At 30.4% G+C, this 15,145-nt stretch overlaps 1 protein-coding gene across 2 annotated transcripts in view; it reads right to left on the reverse strand.

Annotated features, from left to right (window-relative positions):
• The window catches only part of LOC126768825 (uncharacterized), a 38,179-nt gene extending 24,430 nt beyond the window's left edge, over positions 1-13,749 (reverse strand). For both annotated transcript variants that reach the window (XM_050487171.1, XM_050487172.1), the window contains exon 1: positions 13,656-13,749. The gene's annotated coding sequence lies outside the window, so the exon portion shown is untranslated. The remainder of the gene's footprint in view (positions 1-13,655) is intronic.
• Positions 13,750-15,145: the final 1,396 nt, after the last annotated feature.

Below are 15,145 nucleotides of genomic sequence, written 5' to 3' on the forward strand. Positions count from 1 at the left end.
TAATAATACGTTCTCATGTTTGCAACTTCTTAAAAGCTGGATAGCACAGTTTTTTACCAAAAATTCGTTAGGCAAAGAACATTAAAAATATTTCCTGATTAATAATATTTTCTAATTATATGAAAGACTAGAAATCTATTTAAAAATAATCAAATATTCAAGTATTGTAAATGTCACATTGCTGGACTAGGTCACCTCTCCTTTTTTTTGAGAAGAAAGTAGAGAGATTGAGAGAACTCAGGCACGCTTTTTTTTTGTTATTAGACGACTTTAATTGGACACTAAATTAATAAGATAATAAAATAGTTATATTTGATTGTTATATAATGACGTGCACTGGAGTGGGAGCAAATGTACCCGGTAATGCACTGAAGCCTGTGCAAAACAATGGCTTGCAATGGCAATATCAGCACTAATTTTCCACCACCTATACCCATAAAAGTAATAATTATGAATATAAGAGAAATATGTTGTGAAAATATATATAATTATTTATAACGTGAAATTAATAAATTGCCTTTATAAAACTGTTTGCAAAAAGTTAATGAGCTACTTATATATATTTTTTTACTAACAAACTTATCGTAAATTGAGAAGCCTGATTATAAGAATATTTTATTATTACTAAGAAGTTTTTGGCAAAAAATTTAATTTATCTATCTTTCCGTCTTGAGCGTATTTTTTTTTTATTATAAAGGTTGAAGTATTTTTAATAAATGGTTTTGAAATATATTTACATATTTTGATATCAAAATCGGAGTAGTTTTGAGAATTTCCAAGATAAAGATCCGCTAGGTCCACTACTAATACTTTACTTGAATTTATTGTACATCACTAAGATTAAAAACTTACAAAACATGGAAACAACCTAGTTAAAAGTAACATACAACTTTGGCGACTACAATCAATACATAGCGGTCTTTTTTTGGCAAACAAATAGGGGTTACCATTGTGATGGAAAAATATAGATGGGTAAAAAGCTTAAAATTTAAATATAATTATAAATTTCGATTTAATCATGTAACATGCCGATTCAACAATAATAGGAGCCTTCTTGAATATAAAATAATTAGTTTTTTTTAAAACACCTCTTTTATTTATCTTAACGGGATTTACGCAAATACTTTTCGAAATCGGACTGACATGATTTTCACATCACGGTAGCCTAAAGTATAGAGTTTACCATCGTTTATATATATGTTTGTAATTAAAATACACTTTATTCAAGTAAACTGTTGTATTGTAATTTTACAATATTAGCAAAAATTAAAAACGTTAAGCTACCACCGGTTCGAAATTTAGATTGTTTTTAAATATAATAATATGTATCCCAATATATAATGAACAATGGTTAATATGTCCACTAGATATATTGTATTATTATGTATGTAGGTGTTTTTTTAAACAGACTTTCAAATGGGCCACCTCATGGTGAGTGGTTACCCTTGTAGACATTTTTTATGCAAAATAATTTTTTTTAATATATTCAGACATCAAAATTTTGCTTCAGAATACAAAGATGTTTTATATTATATTATCTTTCATCTAAAATATTAAAATATTTGAGGCAATTACGAATTGCCTAGTTAATCAAAGCGACTTGTATTCTTGATTAATTAACATTGGTAAAAATGATTACAATAAATGTCAATGATCATATGAACAGACTTGTAGCTGTGAGTTGTTATTTTGGAAAACTTACTGATAAAAAATTATTTTAACATTAATTTATTTCAGCTCTAATCTATATATTATTTCTGGCCTAATCTATATAATATTTATAGTAAGAATACCAATTTCTTACATAAATGGCTCCTAGGATAGCATTGGAAGCACAGCAACAATACTATTAATACTAAAATAATGACATTAAAAAAACGAATTAGTTATCGTTTTCAAATGAGACTGCAACCAATTGCCTAAAGGCAGGCATTTTTTTGTTATCTATTTGTTAAAAATGGTAAGTTTTATATACTGGATTCAGATCACTAACTGGTAAAAATAGGGATGTTGTCATTAGTTTCATTCCATTGCCTCGGACCCCCTAGCTAACGGCTACTCTCCTTTAAGAATGACACGACGAGTGAGTAATAAAATAATATCTTGCTTGTAAACTGATTGGATCAAAGTTCTATAAAGCTTCTGGCATTGTCCTTCAATTGATTTGTTATTGTAGGCATAAAAGCATTTAATAAGTTATTCTTTTACCCGAATCAAATCCAAAGACACATAATTTTCTCTTTTCAATCGACATTATGAGAGTAAAAAAAATAATATTCAATAAATTTTAATTATTTCAAAAATTAATTTTCTTAAAAAAAATATATAATTATGTCTAGACATTATAAATAGCAGCTAATAAAGCGTGAGTATCGACAAATCTATTAATAACTTGACGACTGAAATAGATTTGAAAATCATTCATACTAAGTGAACCTCTGTCAATATGCTTTTATTACCTGGGATTGTTTGATTTGAATATGGTACCTTTAAAGGAATTCATTGACACGTTCAATATATCGTCAGCATGCAAATGTGCTTTAATCAAACCGCTCGGTTTGACTGAAACAGATTTATGTAATAGGAATATAGATTTAAATTGAAAGCCTGCATGCACGTCAACAAAGAGGGATGGTACATGGCGTTATTTGCTGAGCTGCTTAACTAATTGCACCGTTTCTGTTATTTCAGAAACCATACTGCAGTACTGCCCTTAAAACAGCTAATTAAATTACAGATCAAATATTTGTTATATCGTAAATTCTATATAAATGTGTCTGGTTAAAGTTTTTGGAATTTATACGTCCATAAATGGTAAAATTGCAATGCTACATTTATACGCGACGTAATTCAATGGCGGTTATTTGCGTCATCGAATACAAGATGAAATTTAAAGTTTTCTCAGATTTTCTTGTATTGCTTGAGATGTCTATATCGACTGGTGGTGGTTTCGAATCATTTATAAAATATAACAAAATAAACCATATCTTTTAAACCATACAACCCATCGTGTTACGTCACTTGAGTTTCAAACGTTATTCGAGCTGAATATATTCAGGAGTTATGTAAGAAAGTTGCTTTCCGAAGAACCGCGTATATTCTTCGGCTGTAATACTCGCATCTCGTGTTCCAAAGTTTTGCTATTGGCGCCCGGGGGAACGTTTCAATGGAACAATTGCGGACACATTCACCGTCTCAACCGAGCATTTTACAGCTTGGAAAATCCACAGCTGTCTTCATAAATGTGGGCAATTAGAACTAGTGAAGTAGTGTATTTAAAACTTCCGCGTGCTTTGTTTTAACACCCTATTAAGAAGTTATTTTATAAGAATAATAAATAATTAAAATATTTATCTATCACACTCATTACTAGTTAAAATTAATATTTTGTTTTAATTTTATAATTATAAGTGTAAGTTTAAAACTATTATTTTATTTATGGTCGTTGATTATGTCATTACAGAGAAATATTACAATTAAAATAAATAAACTATAGCATCAGCTAATTATGGAACTCTTTGCAGTAAACTGCAAGCGAGATCCTTTTTAATTGAGAGTCTTGTTAGGCTGCGTACTAACCCGTAGTTCCGCTACAATATTCCCTTGGGGATAACCACGGAAATCCTACTCCTTAGACTCCATGTTATAAGCACCATAATATTACGCTATTCTAAGAGGAAGTATTATACAGAAGCAGTTTATCCTTTTAATAATTAATTTTATAGTTATTCTTGCTAAATAATGTTTGTTACAACAGTTTAATGGATAATATAATATGATCTAAGATACGATGTATGTGCGTTGTACATTCTTTCGCAAAAAGTTTTCGTTAGCTATTATTAAGCTGGCTTTAATGTCATGTACGAGCTCGTCTCGGAATATTCCGCATGCCCTCCACCGTCTCGTAATTATTATCAAGCCATAAACCTTTCCTTTATTATATCTTGTATGAAACGAGATAGGGAAAAACAACTCCTATACTTCATATTTTTATGTGCAATGAATTAATAAATAATATTCTGGAATATATTTTTATCGAACTATTTCAGATTAATGTACTGCTTTCCAGGTTGTTAAAATTACTTGAACTAATATACAATATTATTTTAAATTACACATGATATATTACTTTTAAATTACTTTTATAATTAATGTTATTAGTTTTAAAAAGGACTTTGACTATAATCATAAAAAATGAAATAAAGGCAAATCATTATTACTAATTTTAACATTTAAAAAAGAAAATTATATCAGAATATGAAATTTATATTTCATTATTTTAGAAGATTTTTTTTTACATTTTGTATCAATAAGAGATTGAGTTCCAATCTATCAAGCAGTTACAGTACAGTTAAAATACCGCACTGAACCTTTTGTGCAATAACTGAAATTGAACTGAATGCAGATACGTCATATGCGCGTAGTCTAATACAATTCTATTCAAATATATGAGTCTAAATTTTATATCAAATTGACTATAAAAGAACCTTCACGAAAAAATTAAAATAGAATATATTTTGGATATCAATTACACAAAATATGTATTATACAAAAATAAATACTTATTCAAAAGAAATAAGTTAACATTATTCCATTTTCAATAAACACTTTCCACATAAATCACTTTTTAGTGAAGCACTTACTTGGAATGCATAAACATTGAGGCATCGTCTCCGTTTTATCGTTAGCTAGAGAAATGGCTGGCAGCCGCGACCCCTGGCTGGATGTCGATACGTCAAAGCGACACGTCGCCACACTTGACACTTTAGTTTATTGGTCCATTCGCATGTCAACGACCCAACTTGGTACATAGCGAAATAAATTACTAGTTTTTCATTTTTATTATTTCAAAACTTTGTAAAAAAATGTTTAATTTTATTATATGCAAGGGTGCATTCTTGCTTTTTTACTATGATTATTACTAGGTTGTAAACTATATTCATGCCGTTTTATTTAAGTTAAAAATTGTGCATGTCAGTAATATTTTTTTATGCTATCATTAATCACTTGTTGTATAAAACATTTCATCTTAACGTACCGCGTAGTTTACTTTTGCAGGTATATAAAACATTTATAATAACTATAAACTTTTTTTATAATATGATGTTTTGTTCTACCGGAATCTGTATTTTATGTTTATTGTCAGATCATTGTAATATTCAAATTCGGAAAAAAGGGAAATTTTCTACAATACCTTTTTTGCACTTAAACAAACTTCTAAAACCTCAGAAGCTGCTGATGACATGTGTGATATGTATGGAGAAAATGGCATTGCTGAAAGAATGAGTAATATGTCAAGTTAAAAACTGTAAATTTTGGCTTCAAAGTCTCACCTCGTTCTGCCCTTTGATTGAGTTCGATGAAGAGCGATAATTAAACTTAAAAAAAACTAATAGTGGAAACTTATTGTCAACCCATTTATATATATATATATATATATATATATATATATATGTGTTTTAGGTATATACATATGTACATACTACCACTCCGACTTTATTAGGCTTATGTAAATACGATTCAATTTTTTTTTACCACGACGGACTAATCTACCGCAAAAAAGAAGTTAATTTAAAATTTATACATATTATGCATGTACATTAAGGGTTTAGAAAAAATAAAAATATGGGGGTTTATTAAAGTAACAGAAGCTAAAACAACAGTTTTTACAATTTTTGTCCATCTGTTTGTATATTTGTACGCGCATCATGCAAAAACTACTGGAAACTAACATGGAAATGAATGCGGTTTTCACCGATGTATTCCATTTTACAGGAAGAAAATATCTTATTCCAACGGTTTTAATATTATATTATTTAATATTACCCGGAGCTCACGTTATTTAATGAACTTAATGTTAAATTAATTGATTTTTAGGAAACTAACGCCGCACTTACATAAACATATAAGTTATTCGTTACGTATAGTTGTTACTCAAAAAAAGTATCATAGATAATAACTACTCTCATACAATAATAACAAAACAATATTTAGCTATGTTTCATCGAAAACAGAGTCGAGAAAAAAATGTAGCCATAGAATCGAATAGGAAAGAATAGAAGAACACACATTTAAACAGAAATTACAAATAAGAACAGGACGATCCTTTTGCTAGGTAGCTTTTCCTATAGCAAAATATAATTATTTATCTGTACTAATATTATAAAGATGTAAAATTAGATTTTGTGTATGTTTGTTTTTAATAGTTAAACTCAAAAACTACTAATCCGATTTATAAATTATTTTACCTACAGACAGCTAATTATCATCGAGTAATATAGGCTATATTTTAATTTTAAAAAAAAAAAATAGAGAACCTTTTTTCATATAAGTCACTATTTGGCGTGCGCTGCAAAAAATATTGATGATGCCTTAAAATAATATATTACATATTTATAGCACTAATTATTACCTACAAAAAAGTCCGCAAGGCCATATATCTAAATATTATAGTTAAATTACAATAACTGTTTTTTGTTCAAATTAATCAATAAAAACACTGGTTAAATCGATGATAACATTAGTATCATATTTAGATGATATTAATCTAATAAGATTGGGATGGTTGGCGTTCTATGGGGGAGGCTTTCGTCCAGCAGTGGACGGCAAAAGGCTAAAAAAAATATCCTAATGTAATAAAATAGCTTTGTAATAAAGTTTCATTATATACATGTAAATTCCTATTTGAATTATTTGAATCAGACCTTTCGTTTAGAAGTTAGGACTGGTATAATAACGCAAAAAGCTAAAAAATGCCGCTGTGTTCAATGAAAAATTTTTGTGTTCCGGTTTGAAGGGCGAATAATTCAGTGTATCTACAGGCACAAGGGACATAAAAATATAGTTCCCAAGGTTGGTGGCACATTGGCGATGTAAGGGATGCTAAATATTTTTTATAGTGCCAAGGTCTATGAGTGGCGGTGAACTATTGTAATAAAAAAAATAACGGGGCACCTTTTTCAAGAGATCTATTTCATAATATGGGACGAATGTACGTTGAACCAACACTAAATAATAATAAATAAACGCATGGAAAAATACGCAGAACGTATACATTATGCATATATGTATTTATATGCTCTTAGCACTAACAATAATAATGTCCTCCGGACTGATTTCGGCCACGGCGGCCAAACTCAAGGAGATTAGCTAACTGCGAAAGGCATACTATAATGCACAATTATGTGCGCAAAAAAAGGTGCACTGTCTATTCCCTAACTCTCATTATCCGACGGGACGGCAATCGGCACGATCGGAAAGAGAGGCGCAGGACCAATGGCTTTTTGTGCTTTTCAAGGCACGGGAGTATACACCCTTCCAACTTCCAGACTCCGGGCTGCTACTCAGAAATTTTGACAAAAAAAAATCAATAACTTGTTGTAATGCAATGTAAGATATATTGAAATACTCGGAAGCGCCCTTTCAAAAGTTATTGAACCGATAGTGACTTGAATAAGTAAACCGTCGACTGAAAAACCTTAAATACCATATAATACAAAGATAAAAAAATCTAATTTATTATGCAATCCACGAAACATTCCTCGGTTCTAACTATTAATGGCTGATACTGTGTTTTTGGCATATATTTTTGTCACAATAGCATAACAGAACACTGATAAATAAATTAATACCTTAAAAACATACATACATCAATCTTATTTGTCTTAGTATATTATAGTTTGCAAATAGACGCAAATATTTTTGTTATACAACTTTATATACCTTATCATATTTTGTATACCTTATATAAAAACCAATAATAATTGTTTACTACAAATGCACTTTTAGCAAGGCACCAACAAGGTACCGGGAGATAAAAGGTTCAAGTGTACCGAGCAAAAAAGCACCTTGTTTATTTTCAAAGTAAACGAAAACATATACAAAATATACAATACTCAAGGAATAAAGGTAATTTATTCTTAAGGAAACGAAGTAAATTGCTTATAAAGTTTTACTTTTGTATTCAGGAGAAACTTAAATGGAATTTCAATGTTGAAACCCATAGGTCTTACGGAGATCTGTGGATCGTTAGTTTAAATCGAGTTCTACTAATTCGATTAAATAGAAATATAAAGTAAAAAATTTAAAAGATTAAATAGCTTATTACTAATTTAACAGATTAAATAGCTTATTACTAATTTAAATAGCTTAAGTTATTCTTGTAGTTCATAAGAGAATATTTTCAAATTAATGTTGTATCGGTTACTTACTCTTAATTGTTATTATACACTAATTTTAAATTTTAATATTTTTTTCGCCCATACATATTGGCACGGTAAAAAAAAAAAATTTAAGCCATCTTACATATTACATCATCAATTATATCGTTAAAGCACTGCCAACCACGATGTTAGGATCTTATGACCTTAATGTGCCTGTTATTACACTAGCTCACTCAAGCTTGATCAAAACAATACAAAGTGTGTTTGAATTAATTTGCGATGTTGTTTTATCATTACTCGGTAACATGTAACTAACAAACTCGTAATGAGATCATACATCTAAAACAACGCTCGCTGTATATTTCATTGTATAGTAAGCGTGACAACACTTACACTTGAACAGTCATAAATCATTAAGATAATAAATATTTTCTAACAGTTCGCCTTATACAGAGTTAATCCATGGATCCATGGATCCACGCGCCCCACTATTACCACTTACATTGCACTCTTGCGCTGTAGCTAGTAGAAAAAAAAGAGGAACGCATCATTGTGACTATTTATAATTACGAATTGTAACTTTATGCATAATTGACTTAATCTGTAAAATGTTATTGTTAATAAATTGTTTTATCTGGTTATCACTACTAAAACAATCTAAATAACAAATATATATCTTTTATTAATCATTTTTTGATATAATACTCGCTCTCACTTAAAATTCTAGAGGGATAATACTTCAGTAAGCTAGTAATATCTTATTTGCACAATTAATTTTAAAAAAATCCTATCCATTTTTACCACATTTTATTTGTGGTTGCAAAAAAAAACAGTTGGTACAATTACCAACCGGGCTTGGAGCAATCTTGGATAAGCTATAAAATTTACGCCTAAATAGCGGGGTCTTCACCACACTCCACTTTGCCCGATCTAAAGCGTCCTCCTTAGGGATATCGTGCTCTCTAATATCGTTCCTCACAACATCGAGCTAGCGCTTCTTGGGTCTGCCGCGGGATCTAGAGCCTTCGACAAGAAAGTCCAGGCATCGGTTCCCGATATAGTCTGGCGGTCGGCGGCTAATATGGCCAAACCAACGCAGTCGGCTTTTTTGCAACTTATCCGCTACATCGCAAACGCCAAGTCTACCACGGGTGTGCTCATTACGAATGCGATCTAGTCGCGTAACGCCACACATCCACCGCAGCATCTTCATTTCCACGACGTGAAGTTGCTGAACGTGTCTCGCGAGAGAAGACACAAGGCCCTTTAATTTCACCGGTATCCTGCGATCACAGATTACCCCGGTGACTTCCCACCATTTGGCCCAGGCTGCGTTTATTCGAGCTCTGACGTCGTGGTCGTATTTAAACTTTTCCGTCTTGATAACGGATTTTCCGCCTATCTTTATAGGTTCGGGGTCCGTACTGCCACAGGCCATATACTCGGTCTTCGCAACATTTAGCATCAGACCGCCTCTCTCTAGCGCACCCTTCCACTGGTTCACCTTTTGCTCCAATACCTGCTTGTGCTCATTTACCAGTACATGTCATCAGCATACATCGTGAGCCAGGGAGACGACTCATGGGCTTTCGCTGTGACAACGTCAAGCACTACACTGAACAGAAAAGGACTCAGGGCCGAGCCTTGGTGGACACCAACTGTGATCGGGAAAGGATGTGTGTCGCCAACGGCGGTCCTTACTTACACGTAATACGTATTAAATAATCATAATAATAGGATATTTATCATTTTCCAATACTAGCAAAATCATACTCCTTGTATGATTTTTGATATATCCATATATTCCACCTTTCGTAGTGCTGCTAGCTATAACCATCTTGCGAGGTGCATCAAAGTTCCTGGTCTTCCATCTTGTTTTGTCGATCCGTGGTCTCCATTAGAGCAAATCTGCTTTAACGACTATCATATGGACTTGGACATACGTACCAAGCTTATTCCAGAATGTATTGCTCAAAGATAAAGATTTCATTTCATTTTTGGAATTGTCTTGCAGTTAGTACCCATAGTAGCAGTAGTTGGCAGGCATGACGCATCGGTTAAAGAATTGTAAATAAACTGTATTATCTAATACAGATGTATATATTATTTACAAACACAACTTCGAGTGTATTCCCTTCGACGTTATTGTTACAGGGTTACAGGGTTTATACCTGTTGAACACGACCTTGGTTATATCTAAGTTCCTGGAAACACCGGAAAGCCTCGTTTAAACTACGATTCGACGATGATCAGATGTTCTGGACGCTTAGATCGAAATATTACATATATTATAACAGGAATATGCTGCAAGCATTCATGCCAACACTCCATACGGTCATTATTAATATTCGCCGGACCAACGGCTTATAATATAATATAATATATATTATAATATAATATATATTATATTATAAGCCGAAGTCCTGCGCCTGAACTCTTTTCAGTCGTATTGGATTGCCGTCGCATCGAGTTATGAAAGTTAGGGAATAGAGAGTGCACCTGTGTTTGCGCACACACTTATGCACTATAATATGGCCTTCGCAGTTGGGCAATCTCTCTTATGATTGGCCACCGTGGCCGAAACTAGCTCGGGGGACATTATTAATTTTTATTATATGATTGTTTATTTTTCTTCGGAAAGCTTTAATATAATCTCACTTTATAACACAATATAGTAAAAATATTATGGGTGTATGATAACTTGGAAGATGAAATTGTGATCTTGTGAACAACGAACGTTAGGGAATATTAAATATATATTATTTCTATTGCTTTTTAATTAAGGAAGACAATTTTTTCAACATTCTATTTTATATAATGAATGTATTGTTACGTTAACGTTGATTACAATAATAACGCAAATCAAACATCATTAATAGCCTATAACACACTACGAGTATTGTGATCTTGTGTTATTAACCTTATACATATTATATAAAAGACTTACGAATAAGTTATATTCAACTGAGACAAATAAAACATGAATTTTGATTTTTTTTCATTATTTTTTTTTTACTCTTATTTGTAATTATTTTTATTGATATAAATATAGCTCTTCAATAGTTACCAAAAAGAAAAATGCTTAACAAACAAGGGAAAAAGGTTAACTAAGTTGTCTTTGCCTATTTGTATTATATAAGATGTTTGAAATTCATATAATTTGAAAATAATATCACATATCTGAAATAAAATTGTATGAAAACTGCTAAATAAAAAAAATTACAACTTTATTTTATTCCCAATTATAATTAACATCTACATATTAGAATTATCGAACATGATAAAATATAATGAAACAAATCAACAGTTCAAAATATATTATAAATATTATACATTTTTTTATTAATCTTTTTTATTTATTTTTTGAACAAATATAATGTAATTTGATTTTGATATTCGATGATGAACAATTGATAATTTCCAAAAATCAAGTCTTGATAGATTTTGATCAAATGCAAGAATAATGGAAAATACATATAATTGTAACATATGCTTAAGTATTAATATGATTTACTAAGTACAATCAATTATTTATTGTTAGCCAAAAAAAGCCCAGATGGCCCAGTAGTAGGAACGCGTGAATCTTAACCGATGATCGTAGGTTCAAACCCGGGCAAGCACCACTGAAGCTTAATTTGTGATTATAATTCATCTCGTGTTTTACGGTGAACCTTCTCCTCAAAAAAGGAGAGCAGGCCTTCAGCCCAGCAGTGGGACATTCACAGGCTGTTACGGATTATGGAGCGAAAAAAATAAAGCCTGAAAATGTAATCTGAAATTTCAGACTACAATTTCAGGCTCACCTTTCGGTGAGCGATCTTATTTCTACGCTTTTCCTATCCACAACGACCAGCAATATTCTATTTAGTTATTTTTGGCATGTTGCACATATTTTACAAATTATTCTGAAGAATATTGTTTAAAAAAATTAACTATAATATTAAAATTAATCCTCATTTGCGCCTTAGTTTAATTTAAAAAACAAATATATGTTTGAAGTACATGTGACATGCGACAGGAATGAAAAGATAGTAAGCGGCAAAAGCTTTTTATCGTTACAAAAATAAAACGAAAAGGTTTTATAAAATCCCTGATTGTTTTTAAACGTAATTAATTGACCATTTTTTTAGCATTACGAGTATAAATAAAAAATTCTTACTATATGCATATACCTATCGAAAAAATCTCCTACATTTAAATCAGTCTATGTAATTATCTGCAGATAATTAATTGCTGATGAGGATGATCAAAAATGTTCAAAGATATATAGCGTATACAACGCATATTTTTAAATTGACATTTATTTCCTTAAATAAATCGCATCTACTTTATTCCCATCAAGATTCTTCGCTCTAAGCTGAGCCGATCTTTAGAAGATCTTTTAATGCTATTCTTTACACAAAATTTAAAAGTAAGTAAAAAATCACTTAAAACATTTATAATGTGTTACATTATTATTATAATGATCTTAAAGATATATTTTTTTTATTTAGTATGTGTCACGATCAATTACAAAAAAAAACATTCTAAATATACGTTTTTTTTTTATTTGAAAGAAATATTAAAATAATAGTCGACACATGATCATAGTCAGGTAGATTACCCCTATCTTTTGTAAGTTAATAAAGAAAAAATAAGTTCATAAGCAAAGCAATATTAAGCTTGCAAATGCTTTGCTAATTAAAAGAGCATAAGCTTATGTTTTATACGTACAGGCTGCCTCTGCTCTACCGTTACATATACCGAAAATTAAAAACATAACGCATCATCTTAAGATATGCGATTAAAAAGTAACTTAACTAGCTGTATCGATTTTATATTGAAAATCAATAGACCTATGTATACGTCATTTACTATTCATTAATATTTGCTCACGTAATATGTAAATTTCCAACAACTTTTTCATCTAACAATATTTGTGCCTTATTTACCAATATTGTGCGCTGGTTGTACTTTGAATATATAATAAACCTACCACGACCGTTTAAAGGATCTAACAACATAAAGTAATATCTTATTACTTACGAAAACATAGAAGTGGTATGATAATGTTTAAAAATCTTCAAAATTTTATAAATAATTGTATTGTGATCATATATATTAATAGCTGTGTGTTGGTGTTTTTGTTAATTTGTTGTATGTGTGTGTGTATGTGATTTGTTGGATAGTAAAATATTTTATTAATAAATTATTACCGCTGTCTACGTGCGTCATAAAATTTATCTGAAATGCTAAATTGATAAAGAAATATATGAGAAATTATTTAAAAATTCAAAACGGTATGTTGTAGCAAGTATTACTCGTACTTGCTGTTGTAGGCAAATTATTAAAAATTATTTTATCTTTAATTAATTATTGACACACACTTTAATTATAAATAAAAAATAATCTATGGTATATTTAACTTATAATGATGTAACTGGAAATCTTGATCGTAAAATAATACAAATAAACATTATATATTCTACTTCCTTTAAATGTAATAAATCTCACCTGTCCCTATTATCAATAAATCCAGGAGAACAACTTTAAAAAAACAGTTCACAAAGATTACACTATCATTAACCACTGAATAATGTTTGCATTACCGTAGCGATAGTAGGCGCGTTACGCTTACGTAGCGGCGTAGCACAAGTGCACGCAGCGAGGTCTCGTAGGCAACTAAGCCGCGCTCCAGCCGCTGCATAGCTCAATCACAACATAGTCAGTGAGATGTAAGCATCGTTTCGGTCTCCGCTGTATATCTAATTCTTACTCTTCTACTTTACACTTATAACTATAGAATTTCCTTTATTTTAAAATTGCAAATTACTTATAAATGTCTTCTCTACTTAATCATGGTTTAATCATGCTTCCTTGATTGAACATAAATAATATCAACCTTTCTATTATTTTATACATATTAACAAGAATAAAAATATATTATTTAAAGATAATGAATTATTTTTATAATCCAACACTACGTGGATCTGAAAACAAATGAAATTCCATTACTATATTAAACCAAACCTCAAAGCCATGGTTGGCTTTATGAAAGAATTTAATAATAAAAAACAGAATATTATTCAATTTTTCTTAAAAACAAAGATGGAGCGAGAAGAAATTCTGTTTCCACCTGGGGCCTTGGGGGTTAGTCGAATTTATTAGCATTCAAATGATTTATAACTAGCGAGCGGCAGCTGAATATTTTCTGATTCGCCTTAAATTAAATTCTTTCTTCCCTTTGACTGGATTTCATTAAAGGTAACGAAACTCCAAAGATGAAAAAAATAATCGCAGATACCTTGAAGATACGTCATAGAATGAATTATGCATTATATCGTGCACCAAAGAGCTTTTTAACAAACGATCGCTTTAATCTATAACAATAACAAAAGTAAATCATGACTGCCTTTTATTAAAGTTAAATATTATAATACCATCTTAATTTACTGAATATCTAATATGGATGTGAAAATAAACATAGTAGTTATTTATTATTTAATTAATGTTAAAGTTATTATTTTATAAAGGTATATTGAAATGGACGTTTATTTGTTTGTTTCCTTTGCGGCTATATACCATTCATTCTTTTGGTATATCACTTTGGTAAGTTCACAGGCGCGAAATCTGTATATTTATTGTTTCTAGCATCAAAAATTTGTATCTTACAGGTTCGACTATGTTTCGATGCTAGATTTTTATGATTAAATACGTTATGTTTTATGTACGGGTGATGTGTATAGTCATCATTATTTGTAACTATATTATGAAAGTTATTTGATGCCAATACATTATTATTATTTCAGTTAATTTACATATGTGTGAAATTGTCTTTATCTGTTTCATGAACTGCACTGACGACAACAACAACGTTAATTTCGATTCTATATCGATTAACGACTCTTAACCTTAATTTTACTTCGTCTGGATACATACAATTGTTCTGTTAAAATTTTGTTAGTGATATTATTACTATTATTGGAATGCTAGTACACGTTTAC

Source organism: Nymphalis io, chromosome 5 (genome assembly GCF_905147045.1).
Source record: "Nymphalis io chromosome 5, ilAglIoxx1.1, whole genome shotgun sequence".
Lineage (NCBI taxonomy): Eukaryota > Metazoa > Arthropoda > Insecta > Lepidoptera > Nymphalidae > Nymphalis > Nymphalis io.